Here is a 25,581-nt window from a genome sequence, read left to right as displayed (position 1 = left end):
GTACATGTCAAGAGGCTGTGGGAGGAACCACTAAGATATTTAATGTTAGACTTGGAATTCACTATTTTGGCTAGGAATTTTGAACTTCTATTTTTCTTTTCTTTTTCTTATTTTTTGAGATGTATATGAGACTAGCTTTTAAAATGCTATGACATAAAGAAGAGATGTTAATTCTATAGGAACATAATATTTTGATGTCGTTGGGTCAAAATAGGTTATGGCAGCTTTGTCCTTAGTTAAGGAATCTGGCCTTGGTCAAATCCTTGGCAGCCTGGGGGACCTAGGCAGTAGGGACCAACTAGGAGGCTCTCCAGAAGTTGCAGGTGGCCCCAGTCACTATAAAGAACAAACACAACTTTTTCAAAGTAGTTGTGGCCAAGGCAAAGTTCAGTTGTTACAGGTCTTTTCAAGCCTTGCAGGCATTGTTGGACAGAATATTTGCTGATTTAGAGTGACAGGACACTGTGTCCTTCTAGTTTTACAGAGGGTGCTAATGAAGCTCTGCCTTTAAATTGTTAGTGCCAGGCCCGGGTAGGCTTGTCAAATTATTCTTGCTTTTATGTTTTTAATTCTTTTCAAGGCCCAGAAAGGAGAACACATTAATATTAGCTTTGGATTTATGAGGCTTGCCCACAAATTCACTTTGATTCTAGACTGGTTTCATTTATAAATTTATTATAAAATTATAATTAAAATGAGAAACATTATTAGGGAAACAATTTTGGGGTGCCCAAATATGACTTATATAAAAGGGCATAGCAGCAATCATAGTAGCCCAAGAATGAACACCTGCTTCTGAAAGAAAGAGGATGCTATACAGTTCATACTCAGTGCTAGAGATAGTAGAAATCCAGAGGTTTTGAATATACTTCTTAGTGACCAGAAAAGCACTTCAGCCAAGATCTGGTATTTGGTGCTCTCAAGAATGCAAATTTTTCAACTTTGTGGGAAAACGACAGTGGCTCTTTGTCACTCTGAGAGAGAAAGCAAGATACACAGATGGATCCTCCCTACCCCAGACAGGTAAATCCGTGGTGCCTAAATTAGCCTCTTGCTGAAAGATGTAACCCAGTGGAATTTAATTGTATAGGTTTCAGATTGCACACAACTGGATGGATTTATCAGCATCCTTTTCACCTTTTCTCAGAGAATACTGAGTCTCTGCCTTGGTCTTTGATAAAGCTGGCCTCTGGAAAAATAATTTGCAAGAGATGATTAACATAGGCCCTAGAGATTAGCTTGTTTTTTTTTTTTTTTAATTTGGTGGGCATGGAGACAATATTATAATAATCTCTTATTTCTTATTCATCCTTTGGATTCCTTAAAGTGAGGTACATCAGAGACTTGACATTACAAATTTTTAAGCCCTAGATGAAGGAAATGCACCTATCCATGTAGGATATCCTCCTGGGATATCCATCCCAGTAGGCAGCTGCTGAAAGAAGACAAACTTCATGCAGGCATTCAGAATTGCCCTGCCTGGGACTGAGCTGAATGATAAAGTTGGGAGGATAGTTTGAGGTCTTAATTACAATTTATAAATAAAACGTCTAACATTTAACTCCAAAGGGGAAAATAATTTGATACTGAACTTAAATTTATTTGAACTTTATTTTGGCTTAACTTGAAAAGATATTTTATCTTTGAACTTCAGTTTTGTCCTGGGATTTTTATAATACTTTATAAATCTTTATGTTCAGATCTGGGATATTTTGATGGTGTTGGCATCTTACTACTAGAGGAAATTTATGCTTTCTTCCTTTTTGTCATTAAATCTTATTGAAAAACCTCTGGCATGCTGTTTGAAAATGTAGCTGGACGTAATTTGGAAATTGAAAGAAAATAGAGACTGAATTTTCAACTTTGGATTGAGACTAGCCTTAAAGTTTATATACATAATGTAATGTACATATCAATTTCAGGGTATTCTAGAGGCAGATTTTATAATGGCCCAGGAATACCAAGGTAATCCAGTGAATTTGATTTAGGAATTTGAAGAACAACCTCATGAAAATGAGAGTAAAAGTATCCTGAAACTTGTGCATCTCTTCCTCTGAAGGCTGAGCATGATAATATTATTTGAGTTTAATGAGTGAAAAGAAAAATTAATCTAGGTAATATAGGGCCGAATGCTTCTTCCCACTCTGGATGTTTCCTTCCATGTGTATGCAGAGACATTAGAGTTATCCAGAATCCTCTGTGTGACCTTTCACTCACTCAGCCCTAGAGAAAGCTGATTGGCAAATTGGGGAAGACTAAGCCTGGTGTGGTCATCTCTCTTCTATTCTAGTCATGAACATGAGCTACTTTCAGGGACAGGCTTTCTCCTTAGTTTGCCCTAATGTCTAGATTAGGGGAGAAGGTGAAATGGGAAAGCAGAGTGTGGAGGGACGAGAGTGAAAGGCCTGCTCAAGTCCTGTGCATGCAAATCTGCCAAATGCTGGGATTGACCATTAGCAAGTACATGTGCTCTAATTTAACTCTCAATAGAAAGAAAGATGATCCCTTCTCCTCCGTCTTGGCACTACTTGATTTATTTCTCAATCTGCTCCAGGGAAAGGGACATGACACTCTTTTTGTTACTCTTTTGTTGGCAGAGTCTGGCTCTGTCATGCAGGCTGGAATGCAGTGTGCGATCTCGGCTCACTGCAACCTCTGCCTCCTGGGTTCAAGGGATTCTCTTGCTTCAGCTTCCCGAGTAGCTGGGGCTACAGGCGCATACCACCACGCCTGGCTAATTTTTCTGTTTTTGGTAGAGATGGTTTTTGCCATATTGGCCAGGCTGGTCTCAAACTCCTGATTTCAAGTGATCTGCCCGCCTTGGCCTCTCAAAGTGCTGGGATTACTGGCTTGAGCCACCTCCCCTAGCTGGGATGTGATATTCTTAAATTGGCTCGTGAAGACTCAAAGACTCCCTCTAGGACCAGGACTGACCTCTATGATTTGCTAGTAATGTGATCTGATCATCTTTCTGAAACTTAGTTTGTAATGCTAAAACATAGAAAAAGAGAAAGATTGACCCAGCCTCATGCCAAATGGTCATTCGCAGGCCTCTGATTGAAAGCAGCAGCTTGGGCTCCCTGGATTCAGCCTCCTTCCTAGGGGAATGTACCGGTGAGTCTCCCACCTTGCCAGGAATCCCAGAGCTAGAGTATCCAAAACTCCTGGGTCTCCGTGCGTGCCTGAGTGGCTGCTCTGCTGGGGCTCCACATAGCTCCGTGTATGGGCCCGGGGCCCTAGTAGCACGGGCTTATGAGGGAATCTTTTGATCTGCTGGTTGCAAAGATCCATGCATAGTTTCCTGGTCAGAATCATACAATCACTCCTCCCTTCCCTTGGCTGAGGATAGAAGTTCCTGTCGCTCTGTGCTGCTCCCGGTTGTGCTGTCGCCATATCTTGCTTTTCTTCGTTCTCTTTGGGTCAAGTTTTTACCTATGTCAGTCCGAATACAAGAACCTGGATTTTTCAGCTGAAAGTGCCAAATTCACTCTCCGCTTCATGAGGAATTATTCATGAGTACCACAGATCACATCTTTCTAAATGGCCATCCTGGCCCCTCCTGAGACTATTCTTTAGAATGAGAATGCTCCCAACACCCCTACCAGCAAATGCCATTTCTAGGCAGGATGGACTCAACTATTTATTGCAATTTGTATTTTAAAACAAAAAAATGCATAAAATAAAATAGAACAGAACAAACCTGGACTGAACTGAGTTGAGCTGAGTTGGACTGAGCTGAGTTGAGCTGGACTGGATTGGATTCTAGGGAGATTATATCACCAATGTCCTACCTGAATCAATAAGGTAAATGAGGGCACAAGCTTACATAACTTTCCTATGGTCACTTACTTTATTAGTTGGAAAAAAAAATCCTGCTTTTCTGAGCCCAGAAATGCACTCTTCCCACTATACTACTTCTCGTAATCATAATTTTTTGAGATTTAAAGCAATGGTTTTACTTGCTAGTTTTAGTTTAGTTTTATAATTAAATATAAATCACTGGAAGAAGGAGAAATGTAATATTTAAGAGGTTTTCTTCCCCCCCATGTAGGAAATCACTTTAGACATTTGGCCAAATTCACTTACTTTGGTTCATCAACTGGGCATATCATAATGTGGATTATGAAGAGACTGCCCAAGAGATCACAGACCCAGGATTAGCATTCAGCATTTCAAATGTATCTTTTAAATTAGGCATAATGAGAAAATTCAAACTTGTACTAAAGAAGAAGAATATAAAGCACCTGCATATGCCCATGACTCAGTTTCCACCATTACCAAAACATGGCCGGTTGTACTCCATCTATGTTCCTGCCTGGCCCTAGATTAATTTGCAGCAAATCTTAGACATCAAAGTATTTCAGTATGTATCTCCAAACATAAGGATTCTTTTTGTAATACAACCACAATATCATTGCCATTCTTTGAATACTAAAAATGACTTTAAATCATCAAATACTCTGTTTCATGTATTTCTAAGGCTTATTTAACTGAATTAGAAGAAAAATAAGGTCTTTTGCAATTGGTTATGTCTCTTTTTAAAAAACTGTTATTTTTCCCTCTTTCTTCCCTTGAAATTATTTAAGAGATGAGATCATGTGTTATTAATATTTCTTATGCCCTGGAATTTGTTGATTATGTCTCAGAATTAATATGCTGCTCTGTCCCCAGTATTTCCAATAGGATCTTTTATAGGTGGCAGTGTATAATTCCATTAGAACCCATGTAACCTTGTGTTGTCTCTTTTCATGATGTTAAAGTCATCAGTGATTGACATGATTTAGCTGCATCCACACCCAAATCTCATCTTGCATTCCCAAGTGTTGTAGGAGAGACCTGGTGGTAAGTAATTGAATCATGGGGGCAAGTCTTTCCCATGCTGTTCTCGTAATAGTGAGTAAGTTGCATGAGACGTCACAGTTTTAAAAAGAGGAATTCCCCTGCATAAGCTCTCTCTGTTTGCATGCTACCATCCATGTAAGATGTAACTTGCTCTTCCATGCCTTCTGTTGTAATTGTGAGGCTTCCCCAGCCATGTGTAACTTTATGTCCAAATAAACCTGTTTCTTTTGTAAATTGCCCACTCTATAGTATAGCTTAATCAGCAGCATGAAAACCAACTAATACAGTAAATTGGTACCAGTAGAGTGGGTACCAATTTACTGAATTGATACCCAAAAGTATGGAAGTAACTTTGGAACTGAGTAACAGGCAGAGGTTGGAACAGTTTGGAAGAATCAAAAAAAGACAGGAAAATGTGGGGAAGTTTGGATCTTCCTAGAGACTTGTTGAATACCTTTGACCAAAATGCTGATAATGATATGGACAATGAAATCCAGGCTGAGGTGCTCACAGACGAAGATGAGAAACTTGTTGGAAACTGGAGCAAAGGTGACTCCTGCTATGTTTTAGCAAAGAGATTGGCAGCATTTTGCCCTGTGCTAGAGATCTGTGGAAATTTTAACTTGGGAAAAATGATTTAGGGTATCTGGTGGAAGAAAGTTTTAAATAGCAAAGCATTCAAGAGATGACTTGAGTGCTGTTAAACAGCATTCTGTTTTATACGGGAAGCAGAGCATACAAGTTTAGAAAATCTGCAGTCTGACTATGCAATAGAAAAGAAAATCCCATTTTTTGAGGATAAATTCAAGACAGCTGCAGAAATTTGCACAAGTACAAGGAGCTAACTGTTAATCCCCAAGACAATGGGAAAAATTTCTCCAGGACATGTCAGAGGTCTACACAGCAGCCCCTCCTATCACAGGCCTAGAGGCCTAGGAGGAGAAAGTGGTTTCCTGGGCTAGGCCCAGCGTCCCTGTGCTGTTTGCAGCTTAGGGAGTTGATGCCCTGTGTGTCAGCCACTCCAAATATGGCTAAAAGGGGCCAATATTGAGCTCAGGATGTGGCTTCAAAGGGTGCAAGCCCCAAGCATTGGCAGCTTCCATGTAGTATTAACCCTGTGGATACACAGAAGTCAAGAATTAAGGTTTAGGAACCTCTGCCTAGATTTAAGAGGATGCATGAACTTCTGCCTGGATGTCCAGGCAGAAGTTTGTTGCAGAGGCAGGGCTCTCATGAAGAACTTCTGCTATGGCAGTGCAGAAGAGAAATGTGGGGTCAGTGCCCCTACACAGAGTCACTACTACCTCATGGAGCTGTGAGAAGAGGGCCACCATCCTTCAGACCCCAGAATTGTAGATCCACTGACAGCTTCTCCATGTGCCTAGAAAAGCTGCAGACACTCAATGCAACCTGGTGAAAGCAGCGGGAGGGAGGAGGAAGGGAGTGTCCTGCAAAACCACAGGGATACTGCTGCCCAAGATCATCGGAACCCACCTCTTGCATCGGTGTGACCTAGATGTGAGATGTGGAGTCAAAAGGGCCATTTTGTAGCTTTAATATTTGACTACCCCATGGATTTTGGACTTGCATGGGGCCTGTACTCCCTTTTTTTGGGGTCAATTTCTCCCATTTGGAATGGCTGCATTTACCCAATGCTTGCAGCCCCCATTGCATCTAGGAATTAGCTAACTTCCTTTTACAGACTCATAGGTGAAAGGGACTTACTTTGTCTTGCATGAAACTTTGGACTGTGACTTTTGAGTTAATGCTTAAATGAATTGAGATTCTGGGGGACTTTTGGGAAGGTGTGTTTGATTTTGAACTGAAAATATGAGATTTTGGAGTGCTCAGGGGCAGAATGATATGCTTTGGCTGTGTCCCCACCAGAATCTCATCTTGAATTCCCACATTGTAGGAGGGACCCTCAGTGGGAGATAATTGAATCATGGGGGCAAGTCTTTTCCCTGCTCTTCTTGTGATAGTGAATAGTCTTATGAATCTGATGGTTTTAAAAAGAGAAGTTACCCAGCACAAACTGTCTTTCCTTGCCTGCTGCCATCCATGTAAGATGAGACTTGCTGCTCCTTGCCTTCTACCAAGATTGTGAGGCTTACCCAGGCATGTGGAACTGTAAGTCCAATTGAACCTCTTTTTTTTTTTTTTTTTTTTTTTTGTAAATTGCTCAGTCTTGGGTAAATCTTTATCAGTAGCATGAAAACAGACAAATATAATGATCATTTCCTGAATCCATTAGTGATGGTATTCTAATTCTACCATTTTTCTACATTTATTAGATGAAATACAGATAGAAAAATTTCTTCTTGTCACTTAATCATTTTACAGGAAAAGCAGAACAAATGCTTGATATTTTCCTAATATATTGCAGGTATCTATGGCTAACACACCCCAAAACTTAGTGCCTTAAAACAATCCCAGGCAAGATGTGGCAGCTCATGTCTATAATCTCAACATTTTGAGTGGTTGAGGCTGAAGGATTGCTTGAGCTCAAGAGTTTCAGAACAGAATGGGTAATGTAGCAAGACCCTAACTCCCTAAAAAACAAACATTAGCCAGGCATAGTGGCTTGCACCTCCCATCTATTCAGGAGGCTAAAGTGGGGGTGACGTAACATTTTGCTTTCCCATCAGCAGTATATGACTACAAAGCTCCCACAACCTTACCAAATTTATTATGCTGTAAAACTTCTACATTTTTGCCAGTCTGATAGGTTATACTTTTAAAAAGTCTACCCTGTGCTTCCAAGAGTTACACTGAAAATAAGTTACCATCTTAACTGAAGAGAATTTAACATCTTGTGTTTAAAAAAAGAAAGGAAAATATTTTTTCTCCTCTTCTCATGACTATTCAGCAACAGGCATCTTCTTGCATTTTTATTGCACATTATCTAATTAAACAAACGTCCTGCAGTTAACAGAACAGAAAAAGAAGTTGTTTCTGGAATGCATTTGACTGGAATTTATCCTCATATACACACCTTGTCAAACAACTCCCAGTTTGAGATATTAGTTAGTAAAACTAAAATGACCCTGTGCTTGTGGCTAAATAGGCCGATTGTCATCCAGCCTCAAGGGGTGTGACCTTCTCCCTGCTTGGTGCACCTGAGTGAGTGTGCTGTAACCATTCGCAGGGACTGAACAACCTTCACCAGCCAGCTTCACAGCCTTTGCCTGACAAGTTAATTTTCTCCCATTTTACTACTTAACCTTCCCATAACCCCAATCTGTGCTAGGTTTGATGATCAGGACTGTAGTGACCCCCATAGTAATGCTGCTTTTCTACCTAGTTTGTCTTCCAATTTTAATGAATGAGAGAAGGAAGAGCAAGGATAGATGGAAAAACAGACATTTTTATTGCATGTATTTTTAGGTATTTAACAGCCATTCACCTCTTCTGCAGTGATATGAAGTCCCGAATTAAACTATAGTTTTCTATTTGTTTTCCTCTTCTGTTCTCTCCTTTTGCTGTCAGTTCAGCATTGTTTATTCCTGCTTTCCCATTCTTCTGTTCCCAGTTATGCTTAGGGAAAAATCTCCTTTTTCTGTATCTTCTTAAAAATTATTTTTTATTTTTAAGCTATTGAGTAAAATACTAGCTAAATGAGAATAAGCTAACTCATGTCTTGCTTTAATTGTTTAAAACAATAGAGAGCATTTCCTTAGGTATGAGCTATTTTAGGTTACACTTTTAAAATAGGAACATCCTTTTAAAAAGGTTATAGGAACTATGGATGCACATTATAATAAGAAACTGGAATTTGGGGGACAGAAAACACATTATCAAGGTTTATAACTCACTCATAATTCTTTTCTTTTTCTGTTTATAGGCATTTACTTTTTTAAAAAAAATTAAGTTCTGGGATACATGTGCAGAACGTTCAGGTTTGTTACATAGGTATACAGGTTACCATGGTGATTTGCTGCACCTACCAAGCCATAATCCAGGTTTTATGCCCCACATGCATTAGGTATTTTTCCTAATGTTTTCCCTCCCCTTGCCCCGCACCCTCTGGCCAGCCCCAATATGTGACATTCCTCTCCCTATGTCCATGTGTTCTTATTGTTCAACTCCCACTTATGAGTGAGAACATGTAGTGTTTGGTTTTCTGTTCCTATGTTACTTTTCTGAGGTTGAGTTTCCAGCTTCATCCATGTCCCTGCAAAGGATATGAACTCATCTTTTTTATGGCTGCATAGTTTTCCATAGTATATGTGTGTCACATTTTTTTGTATAGTCTATCATTGAGGGCATTTGGGTTGGTTCCAAGTCTTTGCTGTTGTAAATAGTGCTGCAATAAACATACGTGTAATTCTCACTGAATTCTAGACATCGAATTGAATGCTAGTTGTCCTGGAAGTAGTCTTTTCATATCTCATGGCATGCAACTTTTTGCTTCAAAAAATATAAAAGCTTTTTTTTTAATCGAATATGACAGGATTTGTCTGATGTCTTGTAGGTCAACAGATCATTTTTACATTTGGACAATATTGGTTGTAAATGAATTCAAGTAGAGAAATAGAAACAAAAGAATCCAAACTCTTTTTATAACAGGAGTTTGTGGATATGAAAAAGTGTTTCATACTTGCCTTGTTGCAAAACATTTTTTAATGACAAAAACAACCTACTGTATTCTGAAATTCTTAATTTAAAAAAACATTTAACCTTTCTTACAGTTTTATTGTCAAACATTGTTCAGCTAATCATATAAAGAAATGTCATTTACTATGTCATTTTATTAAAGGAAAACTTACGCTTTAACACATGTGCCTTTGAGGATGGGAGAATAGAGAATTGTTTTTTGCTTTTCATTTTTCCAGGATTTGAGGAATATATGTTTATGGCCTTTGAGGAATAAGCTTTATTTAGTTGGACAAGTGTCATCAACAACAGTATCAGTGAGGTGTTTGTTTTATGCCATATAGGTTTTTGTTTGTTTGTTTTTGCTCCTCTAGAGTCTGGCGGAGTATTTTATCTTTTCAAATCTATTTCATATAGTTAGATGAGGATAATGTATAAATAAAATAGGTCATTAAATTTGCGATTTATTTATTTTCTCACAGATTTGAAAATATTTGTAAACTATAACTAATTTCAGAGTAAGTTACATGTTTCTACTCCTTCTCTACCCTCTCCTCCGCTCTAGCAAACATACACACATACACAGACAGAAAAAATGGCATAACTGAGGCTAGCAATAGTGGCCTTGAAATAAATTGCAAGCTAAGAGCTTTAGCATTCAGTTAACTGAATGGTAAAATCTGTCTGTCTACCACATCAGTTATAACAAGTTAGGGGACTGGACCAGCGGCACCTGGAAAATGACCTTTCCAAAACACTGACAATCTCAACGTGACATTGTCACCCAGTGAGTAGCTTAAAATGTGAAAAAAAAAAAAAATTCTTGAAAACCTCTACGTATCTTTTATCTACTTATCTGCATCTTACATTTAACAGGCATCCAGAATGAATGCATACTTTACATTTTAAAGCTATTTTTTAAATGATGAATGAAATTGTTACAATACCTTGAGTCAAACTCAAACACTTGTAGAAAAATTATATTTACATAACATTTAATCTATATGCATGTTATAAAATCAGCTTGTGTGCAGAGACAACCAAATGACTATGGTACTTGCATGTTTGTTCTGTTTGGTAATGCAGTGGCTGCTCTCTTTTATGCCTTATGATGACTGGGATTACACTCCTACACAATAGTCCCTCCCCATTTTCCCTGCTGAGATACACATATATGTATACTTACACTCATTAGCTTATATTGATTTTGCTGTTATTGTTGCTCTCTGGTGTCTTAAGGATAGATTTTCTTCTCTTTCACACATGTATGTTCTGATTATGGTAGGTATACATTGATTAGAATTAACAGAAGACACTTGGATTTACAAATCCATATATTTTGGAGGGTTTTGTTTTAGCTTGTGGGACCAAAAAAGTAATACAAACATTGTAGCACTATCTTCCTGTGAATGGATGCAGATGTAATACCAAGAAAAGGAGATGAAGTACCTGGAGTAAAAACTTTCATGGAGACCTCTCAGTTGATGGTATAAAAATAAAAGTGATTTACAGAAAGTACTTTAACTCAAACATGTACACATTCCTCTAATAAATATTCATAAGATTTAATTTAATATTATTTCAATGCTTTTTAAATGGCCTCTTAGAACATAAGTTAATGAAGCTGTGAAACATGAATTCATTTCATCTAATCATGCATAACAACTCACATCTTTGAGCATTCCAATATGTTCTTCTGCAAAGTGTTAATTTCCTCACGTGCATTATCTCAATCTATTTTATTCATTTGCCTTTTATTCCCTCTATTTCCCCTTCTTTCACCTAAAAATCATAATTTATGTTTGCTTTTTAGGAGAAAGATTGCTCTTTGGACAGGTCAGAGAAAATATGGCAGATTTGCAGCTCATAGAAAAGATTAAATCATGTAACTTCAAAGATAATTTAAAGGCTGGTATAGTTCATGGTATTGAAGTGACAGAAGTCAGAAGATGGGTAGAAAAGATAGCAAGGCCTAAGCAATAGCCTGAAGGATCATCTAAATTCCAAAAACCATGATTGTGATTTTTATTTGGACCAATTAATCTGATAACTTCATATCTCAACTACTTCACTTATAACATAAATCTGTTTTCATAGTGTCAGTCCCTTGTTTTATGCCACAATGTCCTATTTTTCTTGCAAATGGTGACAATTTGTTACACTAGGTATCTAAAGATTTTCTCACATACAAATACATGTTAAATGGCATCTGTATTTTGATATGGGAAAATTCCATTCGATTGCATATTATTAGTTTTGCTCAAATGTTTAAGATTTCTAATGACAAATTTCTTTAAATTTAGTTTGTCTTCCTTTGCTTCTTGACAGTTCAGCAGATTGTAACAACAGAAGGCTCTCTTATCGTGGAGTATAAATAAATTAGAAATTTATATTAACACTGGCTTTTGTTTAAAAATTACTAATAAAACTGATTTCAAAGTATATGTTAAAATTTATTATGTTTTCTATATCTATAGAGTTTAAAGGATTTTTTTTATTATAGAATATCTGTCAATTCTTTGGATCATCTAGTTTTCATACTCTCATTTAGCATTAAAACATGTGGGAGAGAAGAAAACCCTCTTTTCATGTCACAGTCTGTACTTTTTTTTATAAAATCCTGAAGATAGAATTCAATAGAACATCTGCTATAGATGAGAATTTCTGTAAAGTAATGAATACTTTTGTTCTTCTTTTGTTATAAAAAGGTCATATTGATTTGTAGAGGGAATTATTTTATATTCCTTATATCATTAAGCATGTTTGAAAAATAAGAGGATATTAGTGTTCCTAACTGCTCCCAAAATTCAATGGAATAACCATCTTGCTGAGTACATTTTCCATTAGGCATGACCCAGCAGTTAAATGCAGTACTTCACTCTGAAAAGGCAGCCTACAGCCTGTGAGCATGTTCACCCAGGCAGAAAAAGCATAATTTATGCTGCTCAAGAAAGATTTTATTTGGTTTGATTACGTTGGACTCTCATTTGTGCAATTTAATCAAATATTTTAAAGAAGGATTAATTTTTTCTCAAATCAGCAGCTATGTCACTAGGCTAGCCCCTGAGTGTTTGGTTTGTTGGATTTCCAATAATGAGTCAGCTAGCTAGTTCTCATCCTTCTTTGTCTTTCAATACAGTGTATCTTTATCTCCCTCAGAGGGCAGCTATGTGTTGATAGCAAATATTTTCCTACAGTAAAACCTCACTTTTAATGTATTTGCTAATATGCTCTATTTCTTGATTTACTTTCTCAGTCTCTGTGTATACCATCTTTTGCAGTAGAAATTAACATAGCTTTTTATTGCAATACATTTCCTTATGTCATCTCAGCAACATAAAAGTTAAACAAAATTTTTTTTAAAACTATTTAAAAATTCCAACAGCCCTAAAAGTATCTCTTTTTCTAAATATTAAGGAAAGTAGTTCAGGCTTACCTTGGTCTAATTCCAAATCAAATTTTTAATCTATTTAAGTGTACCCTAATGTAATGATCTAGTTATCAATCCATCACTTGTGCATCTGCTTAGAAATGGGCAGGTGGTCCCTTTCAGAAATGCCATTAGATAATGATAATGATTGCAATTAGATGATAATGATCTTGGTCATTTACAACATGCTGAGTCGTTTGTATAAATGATTTTTTTATAAGTATGGTATGTAGTTGGTAGGGAATCAAAAGCTACTTCCTTCCTAGGTTACAATTCCTCTAAGTAGATGAGATGAGTTAGGCACATGTGTTTGAGAAAATTTCTTGCATTTTCCTATTTAATAAAGAGAAATTGTGTAATTCTTGCCAGGGTCATGTATGCTGGGGCAGGCTTATAACCAAATCCAACTGATACATCCACCTTCCATCCAGGCCTCTGCCATGTGCCTTCTTCCTGCTTTTCTGGAGAGTTTTGGTGACTACCCAAGCTCTGCTCATAATCATAAAACTCTGGCAGCCACTGCAACCCTTACAACCACTTCATCTGATCTTCTTGACCACAGAGACTGTGGTTTCCTCAATAGCTGCCCAGAGAATCCTGGTCATAAACCCAGATGTGCCCATGAGTTAACATGTTGTGGGCCAGATTTTGACCAATGAGGAACAAGAAGGAACAAGGAGCAAGCAAGTATATTTTCCTTCCTCCTCTCTTAAGGCTTCATGTATGACCCAGGAACCAATTGTGTTTTCCTGATAAGGCAGCTTGGCTTTGCCAGCTTGGCAATGCACTACCATGTCTCAGTTTTCCCTTCTTTCTTGTCTCAATTCCCTTTTTGTTTTTGTTTTTGCTTTTGTCTCCCCAGGATAATAAATCCCAATACAGTTTTAGCATATAAGTTCTGTCTCAAGCTATGTTTCTAGGAAATTCAGGCTCTGAGACTGAGCTCTTTAAATAACTGTTGACATGCGTTTCCCTTTGCTTATCCCAGAAATTATGACATTTGCCATTTTCCTAAAATGACTAACCCCAAACTCCTGGACTCCCCACCAGATATAAAATCAATTAACTGACATGGTCAAATAATTGGTTTTTGTCTAGTCTCTACACATTCCAAAATGAACTTCTGGGATGATAATGTAAGTCTAGAAGGTCATTTTAAATCTCTCATATATTATGAATTATAGCATGGCTATGTTACTCAGGTTACACATGATTTTGAAAAATCAATCTAAATTTTTAAATTGTTCCTCTTAAATATCCTTAGGAACTAAACATTAGAATAGCTCATATGCTTAAATGTGAATAAACAAATTTGTCAGCAAACTGCAATCATTTCTATAGGAAACAGTAACAGTATTTGTGAAAGGTGTACAAATAAATTAGTAAAATAAGAAAAGCAGGGTACATAAATTTAAGCAAGATATTTATCTAACTTCTCAATATATGTCTCCCAAATATATTTTCAAAAGGAAATGCAAGCTAGATAATAGGAAGATTAGATAGTATTTTGTGTACTTAGACATTAAAGGAGATTTTGTTATTAACATCCAAGTGTGCATGTTAATGTCAATGTTCTAATGGCTAAAATAAACACAACAGACATTGATTTCACACTTATGTAAGAGTCGAATATGAAAGCTCTAGGCTTGGGGATTGGGGAAATCCCTGCTTCACTCATTTATTCAGACATCCAGGCTGATGGAGACAGTGACAATGTCATCTTCTGGCTTCTGAGGTCACCCTGACATTAGCATCTAGCCACCAGAAAAGGAAAGAGAAGGTGTTTTATGACGTTAATCAATGTGTATCACTTCCGCACATGTTCCATTAACTAAATCTCAGACATATGGCTACACATAATTTCAAATAATATTTTCAAACACTTGGAAATTAGATGGGAAAATGAGATTGCCTTCTTAGAGTAAAACAATTGAATCAATATTTACCATAGGTTGCAGGTCTACCCCCAATTAAAAATAAAACTTGAATCAATAGGCTGCATTTTTTCCTAATGTAATATTAATTCCTAAGTTAAGCAAAATCAGGCAATGTTAGCATCTTAACGCTGTGCCACAATTTTAGTTGGGTCTCTTTCAGTTGCAAAGAATGGACACTCATTCAAGCTACTGCAATCGAAAGAAGCATATTATGCAGAAACATGGGACTAGAACTGGTACTGGAAAAAGCACCAAAGTCAGGAGAGCCCTACCAATGAATTGATCTATTTTTCTTTTGAAGCTCATGATTTTTTTTCTCTCATTGAATAGCTATATCTCTGCACATAATTGTTACTTGTTGTCCTCTGTAATGAGCCTCACAATGTGTCCCTCCTCATAGCTCTGGCTCCCCCTGGAGTCAATCTCCTTGGCCTTTAATATATTTTATGGCATCATTTCTGAGAATCTAAATTCCAAAGAGAAGAGTAAAGAGGCCCAGCTCATCTTTTTGAGTCAGGCCAAATCACTGGCTCTTTCATCTCAGACCAGGTGACAGCTCCGGGCCCAATTAGCTGTGGGCAGGTGTGGGTCACATATACACCTGGTGGTTTCTAGACAAGGAATTACAAGGGTGGAAGATGGGTCCATTAATTGACATGTTTAGCACAGGCACTGGATATGGTATGAATATATCTAAATAGCCTGAAAACCAAAGAATCAACATTCAAAGAGAACACATGTCCAATTGGATATTATATATTCATTACTCAGAGTAGAAAAATCCCTGACAAACAAACTTGGAGTTTTTTATTTCCATTGGCAAAGTAATCTGTACAGTAGAAAAATGTCCTGCAAGTTCTCTTAATGTAACAGGACTCTTAGCTGAAAGACTTTAAGTAGAGGTTTAAAATCTTTTTTCCAAAATTTTTTAATGTTAGATACATTTAGCATTATGCATTTTCAGATTTTAGATAGCCAAAATAGTCCAAATACTGTATATTATGCACCAACACCAGTAGGATCTCTGTGAGTGCTATGTAATCAAACATATTTGTATTTCTGTAGTAAAATAGTAAGTTTTGCAGGTCAGATTAGAATTTGCTTTTAAATGAGGTATTAATCTTTTTTCAATTTTCAGAGTATTTTTGTATTTTTTAATCACAAATGAGGGATTGTACACTTAACTTACCATCTCCATGTTAATACTTTATGTTTTTTCCAAGATCCTTAAATAGTCTCTGTTTGACTTTACATGTACCAGAAGAATCTTTTGATTGTTATTTAACTCCCTTTGTTGAATGATCATAAGAAAAAACAAATGGCACTATGTGAATATTCAGTATCCAGTAATTCTGACAGTTATTAATTAGTAGATGACAGTGACTTGCTTTCTTCTGTCAGTGGCAGTTTTGTGTATCAATTACTCACTGTGAGTCTTTCTCTCACAGTTCAATCATCCCAGATAATACTATGACCCATTTCCTTGGTCTCTGGATCTAACCAAAAGGCCTAGCATTTGGTTAACAACTTGAAGTCCTGTGGGTTAGATCTGGGTCTCTGCGATAATTGCTACCACCAGGTTTCCAAAGACAGCTTAGTGGCCGATATAACTACTATATTGAACAGTGACAACTCAACCATGAAAGAGCACTAGTAAGGTGATACACAACATAGATCTAAGAACTGAGCTCTATGCTAGTTTATACTTAAATTAGCAACAGCTTCTTTTTTTTAATTACTAATGGCAAGGGTTTCTGGTCAAGATGACAATGTATTTTTTAATTTTACTTTATTTTTCATTTCAATCGTTTTTGGGGTACAGGTGGCTTTTAGTTACATAAATACATTTTGTAGTGGTGATTTCTGGGATTTTGGTGCACCTATCACTCTAGTAGTTGTACACTGAACCCAGTATGTGGTCTTTTACCCCTCACCTTCCTCATCCTTCACCCACTGAGTCCCCAGAGTCCACTGTTTCATTCTTTTGCCTTTGCATCCTCATAGCTTAGTTCCCAGTTATATGTGAGAACATAAAATATTTGGTTTTCCATTTCTGAGTTACTTCACTTAGAATAATGGCCTTCAGCTCCATCCAAGTTGTTGCAAAATACATTATTTCATTCCCTTTTATAGCTAAGTAATATTTCATGGTGTATGTATACCACATTTTCTTTATCCAGTCAGGCCCTTAGATTGGTTCCACATATTTGCAATTGCAAACTGTGCTGCTATAAACATGCATGTACATGTGTCTTTTTCCTATACTACCTTCTTTTCCTTTGGGTAGATACCCAGTAGTGGGATTGCTTGATCAAATGGTAGTTCTGCTTTTAGTTCTTTAATGAATCTCCATACTGTTTTTTATAGTGGTTGTATTAGTTCACATTATCACCAGCAGTGTAAAAGTGTTCCCTTTTCACTGGATCCACAACAACTTTTTTTTATGGTCATTCTTGCAAGAGTAAGGTGGTATCTTATTGTGGTTTTCATTTGCATATCCTCTTTTGAAAATTATCTATTTATATCCTTTGCCTACTTTTGGATGAGATTATTTGTTTTTTTTCTTGCTGATCTGTTTGTGTTCCTTGTGGATTCTAGAAATTAGTCCTTTGTTGGATGCATAGTTTGTGAGTATTTTCTACCACCCTGAGGGTTGGATGACAACATAATATTACATGATACTCAATTACTCATTTCTTTTATGGAATACTTATGAAAACACAAAAAAGATGCAATATTTGATAACTAGAAACTAAACACTAGTTAACAATATGTCAAGATACTAGAAACAATTTTCTCTAACAAATGGCCACGTGGTGCTCTGATATAGAAAAGAGAAAACATGAAGAAATAATGCGGTGGATTTATACCCATACATGCTGAGTATTGGGAATTCAGAGGCAGAATTATTTTCAAAGACACCCTAACTTCTTATAATGAATACATATAATTATAAATCTAAATGAAATACAAAAATTTGTACATTAACTATTCCTAGGAAAAATAGCCAACACATTGAGGAACAAACCTCAAATTCTAATATATCTCAGTAGCTTTCCATGGCACCATAAACTTGAATAGGCATGAATGTAAATTTCTATGTTGCTTCAAAAATAAATGGCAAACATAATCAAACAGTTACAGAAGTTAAAAAATAAAAGTTACAAATGTTGACAGAAGCTTATAGAATAAGATCCTAGAACCTTCTTTCAGAACAAGCCTCTTTCACAATGTGTTTACTTAAGGAACAAGAGCAATACAAACTTAGGTTACAGAGCACTACTACCTAACTGACAAAGCAGATAATAGGTTCACTTTACTCCGCGGCATCAGGCCACTTTTGAAGAACTGTTTCTTGACTGGGATACTACATTTTAAGAAGGACTTTTTATGAACTATAGCATATTTCAAGAAATGTAATACAAATTGTGAAAATCCTGTGTGACAGCTGAGACTATTTTAAGTAGCAATGCACCCCACTAGTAATTAATGTTTTCTCAACAATTAGAGAGGCTGGGGGCTGGATCTTGACTCTACCTTCTTACCACCCAGGGAAGCTAGGAAGGGTTATTCCAATTCTCCATACCCAATTGCTTCACTGTTAAATTAGGACATCAATAGTATGCGCTGAACAAGAAGGATCATTGGGGAATTGTATGAACTAAACCATGCATAACATTTAAGATATTGCCAGGAATGTATTTAGCTCTCAGAAATATTAACTGTTACTACTATGCAAAGAAGAAACAGCTTTTTTTAAAGGAGAAATTAGACAAAATAGCTTCCATCTAATATTTGTCAGTCCATTGTGTAAGACAGTTAATATTATGTGTGACTAAGGAAAGAACTAGGATCACACAATGGCTTTTTGAGACATAGGTTTAATACAACACAGAAATAACAACATTCTAAAGACTGGACCTATCCAGAAATGGAAGGACATGGTGGGCTTATTGAACTAAAGTTACTATCAGAAGTATGAGTTAGATGCCTCTTGGTTAAAGGGATTTGATATGATTTGGCTGTGTCCCCACCCAAATCTCATCTTGAATTGTAGCTCTCATAACTCCCACCTGTTCTGGGAGGGACCTGGTAGGAGATAATTGAATCATAGGGACAGTTTCCCCCATTCTGTTCTCATGGCAATGAATACATCTCATGAGATATGGTGGTTTTATAAAGGGAAACCCCTTTCACTTGATTCTCATTCTCTCTTGTCAGACACCATGTAAAATGTGCCTTTCACCTCCCACCATAATTGTGAGGCCTCCCCAGCCCCGTGGAACTGTGAGTCCATTAAACCTCTTTTGATTTATAAATTACCCAATCTCATGTATGTCTTTAACAGCAGTGTTAAAATGAATAAATACAGTAAATTGATACCAATAGAGTGGGGCACTGCTGTAAAGATACTCAAAAATGTGGAAGCAACTTCAGAACTGGGTAACAGGCAGAGGTTGGAACAGTTTGGAGGAATCGGAAGAAGACAGGAAAACATGGGAAAGGTGGGACTTCCTAGAGACTTGCTGTATGGCTGATAATGATATGGACAATGAAATCCAGGTTGAAGTGGTCTCAGATGGAGATAAGAAACTTACTGGGAAATGGAGTAAAGGTGACTCCTGCTATGTAAGAGATTTATGAAACTTTGAACTTGTGAGGGATTATTTAGGGTATCTTGCAAAAGAAATTTCTAAGCAGCAAAGCATTCAAGAGGTGACTTGGGTGCTGTTAGAGGTATTCAGTTTTATAAGGGAAATAGAGCAAAAAGTCGGGAAAATTTGCAGCCTGATGATGCAACAGAAAAGAACTGATTTTTCTGAGGAGAAATTCAAGCCAGCTACATAAATTTGCATAAGTAATAAGAAGCCAAATTTTAATCACCAAGACAATGAGAAAAACGTCTCCAGGGCATGTCAGAGACTTCTGTGGCAGTCCCTCCTATCACAGGCCTGGAGGCCTAGGGAGAAAATATGGTCTCCTGGGCCAGTCCCAGGGCCCAACTGCTGTGTTCAGCCTAGGGACTTGGTGACCTGCATCCCAGCCATGCCAGCCATGGCGAAAAGGGCCCAAAGTACAGTTTGAGCCATAGCTTCAGAGGGTACAAGTCCCAAGCCTTGGCAGCTTCTACATGGTGTTGAGCTTGCAGGTAAACAGAAGCCAGAAAATGAAGTTTGGGTACTTCCACCTAGATTTCAAAGGACAAATGGAAATGCCTGGATGTAGTCTAGGCAGAAGTTTGCTGCAGGAGCATGGCCCTTGTGGAGTACCTTTGCTAGGGCAGTGTGGAAGAAAAATTGGGGTGTGAGCCTCCAGGCAGAGTCTCCTTGGGACACTATCTAATGGAGCTGTGAGAAGAGAGCCATCATTCTCCAGACCTCAAATTGGTAGATTTACTGACAGCTTGCACTGTGCACCTGAAAAAGCTGCAGAAACTCAACAGCAGCCCATGAAAGCAGCTGGGAAGGAGACTGTACCCTGCAAAGGCACAGGGGTGGAGTTGACTAAGACCATGAGAACCCACCTCTTGCATCAGTGTGACTCAGATGTGAGACATCAAGTCAATGGAGATCACTTTGTAGGTTTACTGCCCTGATGGATTTTGGACTTGCATGGGGTCTGTAGCCCCTTTGTTTGGTCAATTTCTCCCATTTGGATTTTTTTTTTTTTTTTTCGAGACACAGTCTCAGTGTCACCCAGGTTAGAGTGCAGTGGCATGATCTTGGCTCAGTGCAACCTCCCCTCCTGGGTTTAAGCAATTCTCATACCTCAGCCTCCTGAGTAGCTGGGCTTACAGGCACTCGCCACCACACCCTACTAATTTTTGTATTTTTATTAGAGACAAGGTTTTGTCAGGTTGGCCGCTGGCCTCAAACTCCTGGCCTCAGGTTAAATGCCATTTTGGCCTCCCAAAGTGCTGAGATTACAGGCGCGAGCCACCACACCTGGCCTGGAATGGCTGTATTTATTCAATGCCTGTACCCCCAGTGCATTTAGGAAGTAACTAACTTGCTTGGATATTACAGGTTACTAGATGGAAGGGACTTGCTTTGTCTCAGATGAGACTTTGGACTGTGGACTTTTGAGTTAATGCTGAAATGAGCTAAGACTTTTGGGGACTATTAGGAAAGCATGATTGGTTTTGAAATGTTAGCACATGAGATTTGGGAGGGCCAGGGGCAAAATGGTATGGTTTGGCTGTGTCCCCATGCAAATACCATCTTGAATTATAGCTTCCATAATTCCCACATGTTGTGGGAAGGACTCAATGGGAGATAATTGAATTATAGGGGCAGTTTCTCCCATACTGTTCTCATGGTAGGGATTAAGTCTCAAGAGATCTGATGGTTTTATAAGGGGAAACTCTTTCACTTGGTTCTCATTCTCTCTTGTCTGCTGCCATATAAGATGCAACTTTTGCCTCCTGCCATGATTGTGAGGCCTCCTAAACCATGTGGAAGTGTGAGCCCATTAAACCTCTTTTTCTTTATAATTACCCAATCTCAGGTATGTCTTTATCAGCAGCATGAAAATAGACTAATACAGGATTGAAAAAGGAATTTCTTCCTAAGAAGCCTGAACTTCCATATGACTAATTAACATTTGTCCTTTCCAAATACATTGCAAATTCTTTTCCAAGAAAGGGACATGTCTCTGTATTTTCATATATTTCCATATAAAAGTAATACTTAAGAAAACAAATTCTTGTTAAATATTCAATTTAAAAGTCAAGTATCCCTTGAAATGGCCACATTTGTTTGGATGGAACAGCAGTCTGATAAATGAGGGCATCACTATATTTTGTCCATTCTGTTACATATTTTTCATGTTAAGACTTTCGAAATTTATAGTCTTTTCATTTATGGTACATAAAATGATGGTCCATTTTACAATGATGGCATCTTAGATTGATGAAATCTGATATTTAGTGCATCTGTGATGTACCAGGCTCTAAGTACTTTATAGGCATTATCACATTTAATGATCATGTGCTAAAGAATCAGTGTGCCTCTCCAAAATTTATATGTTGAAATCTTATTTGGAGGAGGGACTTCTGGGAGTTAATTAGGTCAGAGCCCTCATAAGTGGCATTAGTTCCCTTATAAAAGAGACTCCAGAGAGCTCCCTCACCTCTTCTGTCATGTGAGAACACAGAAGACAGACATTTATGAACCAGAAAGCAGGTCTCTACTAGACATTGGATGTGCCAGAGCCTTGATCTTCAGCCTGTCCAGCCTCCAGAACTGTGAGAAATGAATGTTTGGCTGAGCTGCCCATTCTGTAGTATTTTTGTTACAGCAGCCCAAACAGACTAAGACACTCTGTAACCAAGGGTGGGTATTCTTGTCGCCATTTTGTAGGTCTGATTTAAAGAAAAATGTCTGTGCTCACATAGCTAGTAAAGATGGAGTCAGTTCAGCTGACATGTCTGATTGGAAAGTTCATGCTATTAGTTCACTGGCATGCTCTTCTAAGGAAGATTTGGATAATTTTTTTTGTTTTCTAAGAAGAAAAATTTTAACGTCTCAGAGATGCTTCTATTTATTTATTAATGCTTCTCATGCTCCTTGTTTATCCCTCTGCTGGTCAAATCCTGCAGCCTCAGAGCCATACTGTACTGGCAGCAGATGTATCATTTAGTGTTGATTCTCAGAGCTAATCTAACATTAGAACGCAATTTAATATTGAGGTGTGTCTAAGAAGCCAGAACACTGTCGGGGAAGATTGTCTTCTTTTTCAAAATGGGATATAATGTCTATTTCATTCCATTTTGTATATTTTTATATAGACTAAAGTTCCTGACAGTATTCTCTATGAAGAAAAACATAAAAATTATTTACCCATTTAAATAATTTTATATCTTAACAAAATAATTTTACCACAGCCTTAAAATGTCCAAACTGATGAGATAACTTTACCACAGAATGTTACAATGAATTAGAAATAACTTTTTTAAAAGTTTGTATTCACATGACAATTTTTAAAACTATTACTAAACCTCAATATTTTGGGAAATATTCAAAATCATAACAGAGGCAACAGGACTGATGATTAAGTGCCTCACTACACTACCTTAATATTTGTTACGGTAAGAACCATGACATTCTTATTTTTACAGCTATCATAATATCAAACTGAAGCAATAGCAAATACACTAAACTAGATTGAGAACCAAAATGAAGAGCTCAAGAAAAAAATATCACAAGAGTGTTACTAATAAGAATCTATTTGGTGAAGTTACAACATATCTATTACTGTTTCAACATGCACAATCATTACATTCTAGGTTGTTCCCAAATTACTAATTCAAAACATATTGAAGGACTGAAAATGAATGCACACTAATGGCAATTCAATATGAAGTGAACAAAATACAATATTGTCAATTTTAGTGGTCTCTTATGTTCACTTTAGTTACTCCAGATGAAATGTACACTGTCAAAATGCTAACCAGTCTTGAAATAAGAACTCAGCCTTTATTTCCCTATCCCATGATTGCTCCCTTGGTCCCACATCAAGTTCTAATTTAGGAGTCTTTTCTTTCAGAGATTCTCCCTAATCACTGGGAGCCAGAATGATGCCACTCTGTTGTCAACAACTTGAACTTGTAAAAAGACTTTCCAGTCTTATAAAACTCTACAGGTACTATATACATATGGAGAGATTTTATAGAAAATACACATTAATTATCCCATTCTGATTCACCCAAAAGCATTGTCTTGTAAATCTTCCCATAGCAGTCCATAAATTCAATCTCCTTTTTTAAATTGCCCCGAAGTATTCTATGGTATGAATGTACCATAATTTATCTAACAATCAATCAATAAATAAATACAAAATAATTTAGGTTGTTTCCATTTCCCTTTTGTTTTTATATTTCAAATAATATAGAGAACATTTTTGGACAAGATACATTGTATATTACAGGAATTTCTCTAGAGTAGATACTTTAGAATAATTATTGGAAATCATAGATGTTTACAGTTTTTTCCCAGAAACTATCCAATTGCTATGCAAAACTGCTATATTTTGGTTGGGCATGGTGATTTATGCCTATAATCCCAGCATTTTGAGAGGCCAAGGTTGGAGGATTGCTTGAGCCCAGAAATTTGAAACTCTGTCTCTACAAAAAATACAAAAATTAGCTTGGTATGGTGGTGCGTGTGTAGAGTCCCAGCTACTTGAGAGGCTGAGGTAGAAGAATTGCTTGAGCCCAGGAGATTGAGGCTACTGTGAGCAGCACTGCTCTCCAGCCTGGTTGACAGAGTGAGACCCTGTCTCAAATAATAATAATAATAATAATTGCTATGCCTTTAGTCAGCCATCAGCAACATAAAGAGTACTTGTTTCCTCACACAATCATTAACATTTTGTACTTAAAAACTAAATTTGATGACAGTCTGATCAGTGAAAATGTATCTCATTATTTTAATTTTCCTTTTCCTGATTGCAGGTAAGTAAAAGTGATCTTTTCAGGTATGTATTGACTTAACTTTTCTCATATGACTTTTGACCATTCATATGTTTGCTTATTTTTTAGATATTTGTTGAACTTCATTTTGTGTTGTGTGCTGTCATGTCTTCTATCATCTTGCCACTTATTCTCTAATTTTGTGGTATAGCTTGTCTTTGGAAATATTTTACATGATCAAATTTATCAATTTTATTCATGGATTTTTCCTTATCTTTTTTCAAGAATGTCTTTCCTGCTGTAAGGTCACAGACACATTTTTCTGTTTTTCTTATTTTTATGTTTTTCTTTTCTTTTCTTTTTTGCAAATAGCAAGTAGCTTTTATTTCTACATATAGATATTAGGTCCATCTGGAATACATTTTTGAGACTCTTCAAAGGTAGGAATCCAAGTATTTTTTTTTCCAAATGGATAGAAAATTATCTCAACTCCATTTATTAAATAGTTTATTATTAACTGATCTGAAAAAGACATTTTTGGTATATTAGCTTTGTATATGTCAATTTCTGGATCAGCTGTGTTCCATTTAATATCTCAACTTTTCTATTATATTTTTCAATTATGTTTTAATATCTGATATGACATCTGTTATCATTCTTCATTAAAAATGTTTTTACTGTTGTGTTATTTTTCTTCTTCATGTGAACTTTAGAGTTGACTTTCAGAGATACCATATTCACTGATCAGACTTTCAGGTTCCATAAAAAATATTGATGGAAATTCCATTACTATTATATTAATGTTAAAGATTAGTTTGAAAATTAAAATTTTGGACTACTAAGATGTTACATTCTTGAACATGTTATATTTCTTCATTTATTCAGATCTTCTGTTAGTTCTTCTAGCTTTAAGGTTTTATGTTTTCAGCATTAAGTCTGTGCACAAGGTTTCTTCTTACAATTTTATGATTTATATTCTTATTTGAATATTTTCTATTTGTAAATATAATGATTTTTATACTTTAATTTTATATAACATCACTTTGCTGATCTATTTTACTGTATCTTCAATTATATTTTGTTGATTGTGTTGGGTTTTTCTAGGTAAAGAATAATATTGTTCACATAGAAAGATGCCTTCATATTTTTCTCTCCAATATTTATATTTCATTTTTTATTGTTCCTATTGCAGGTCTAGAGCCTCAAGTAAAATACTGTAGGATAGAATACATTTCTTGTACGTGAATTTATAAGGTTCTCGTAGCTTTGAGATGTGTTATATGCAGTACTTGAGTGCATTGCTGATGCTAGTGCCAAATCCTAACTTTATATCCCGACTTCACCAATTACTAGCTGTGTGACCT

Source organism: Saimiri boliviensis, chromosome 7, assembly GCF_048565385.1.
Source record: "Saimiri boliviensis isolate mSaiBol1 chromosome 7, mSaiBol1.pri, whole genome shotgun sequence".
NCBI classification, from domain to species: domain Eukaryota; kingdom Metazoa; phylum Chordata; class Mammalia; order Primates; family Cebidae; genus Saimiri; species Saimiri boliviensis.
This window is presented reverse-complemented; position numbering follows the sequence as displayed.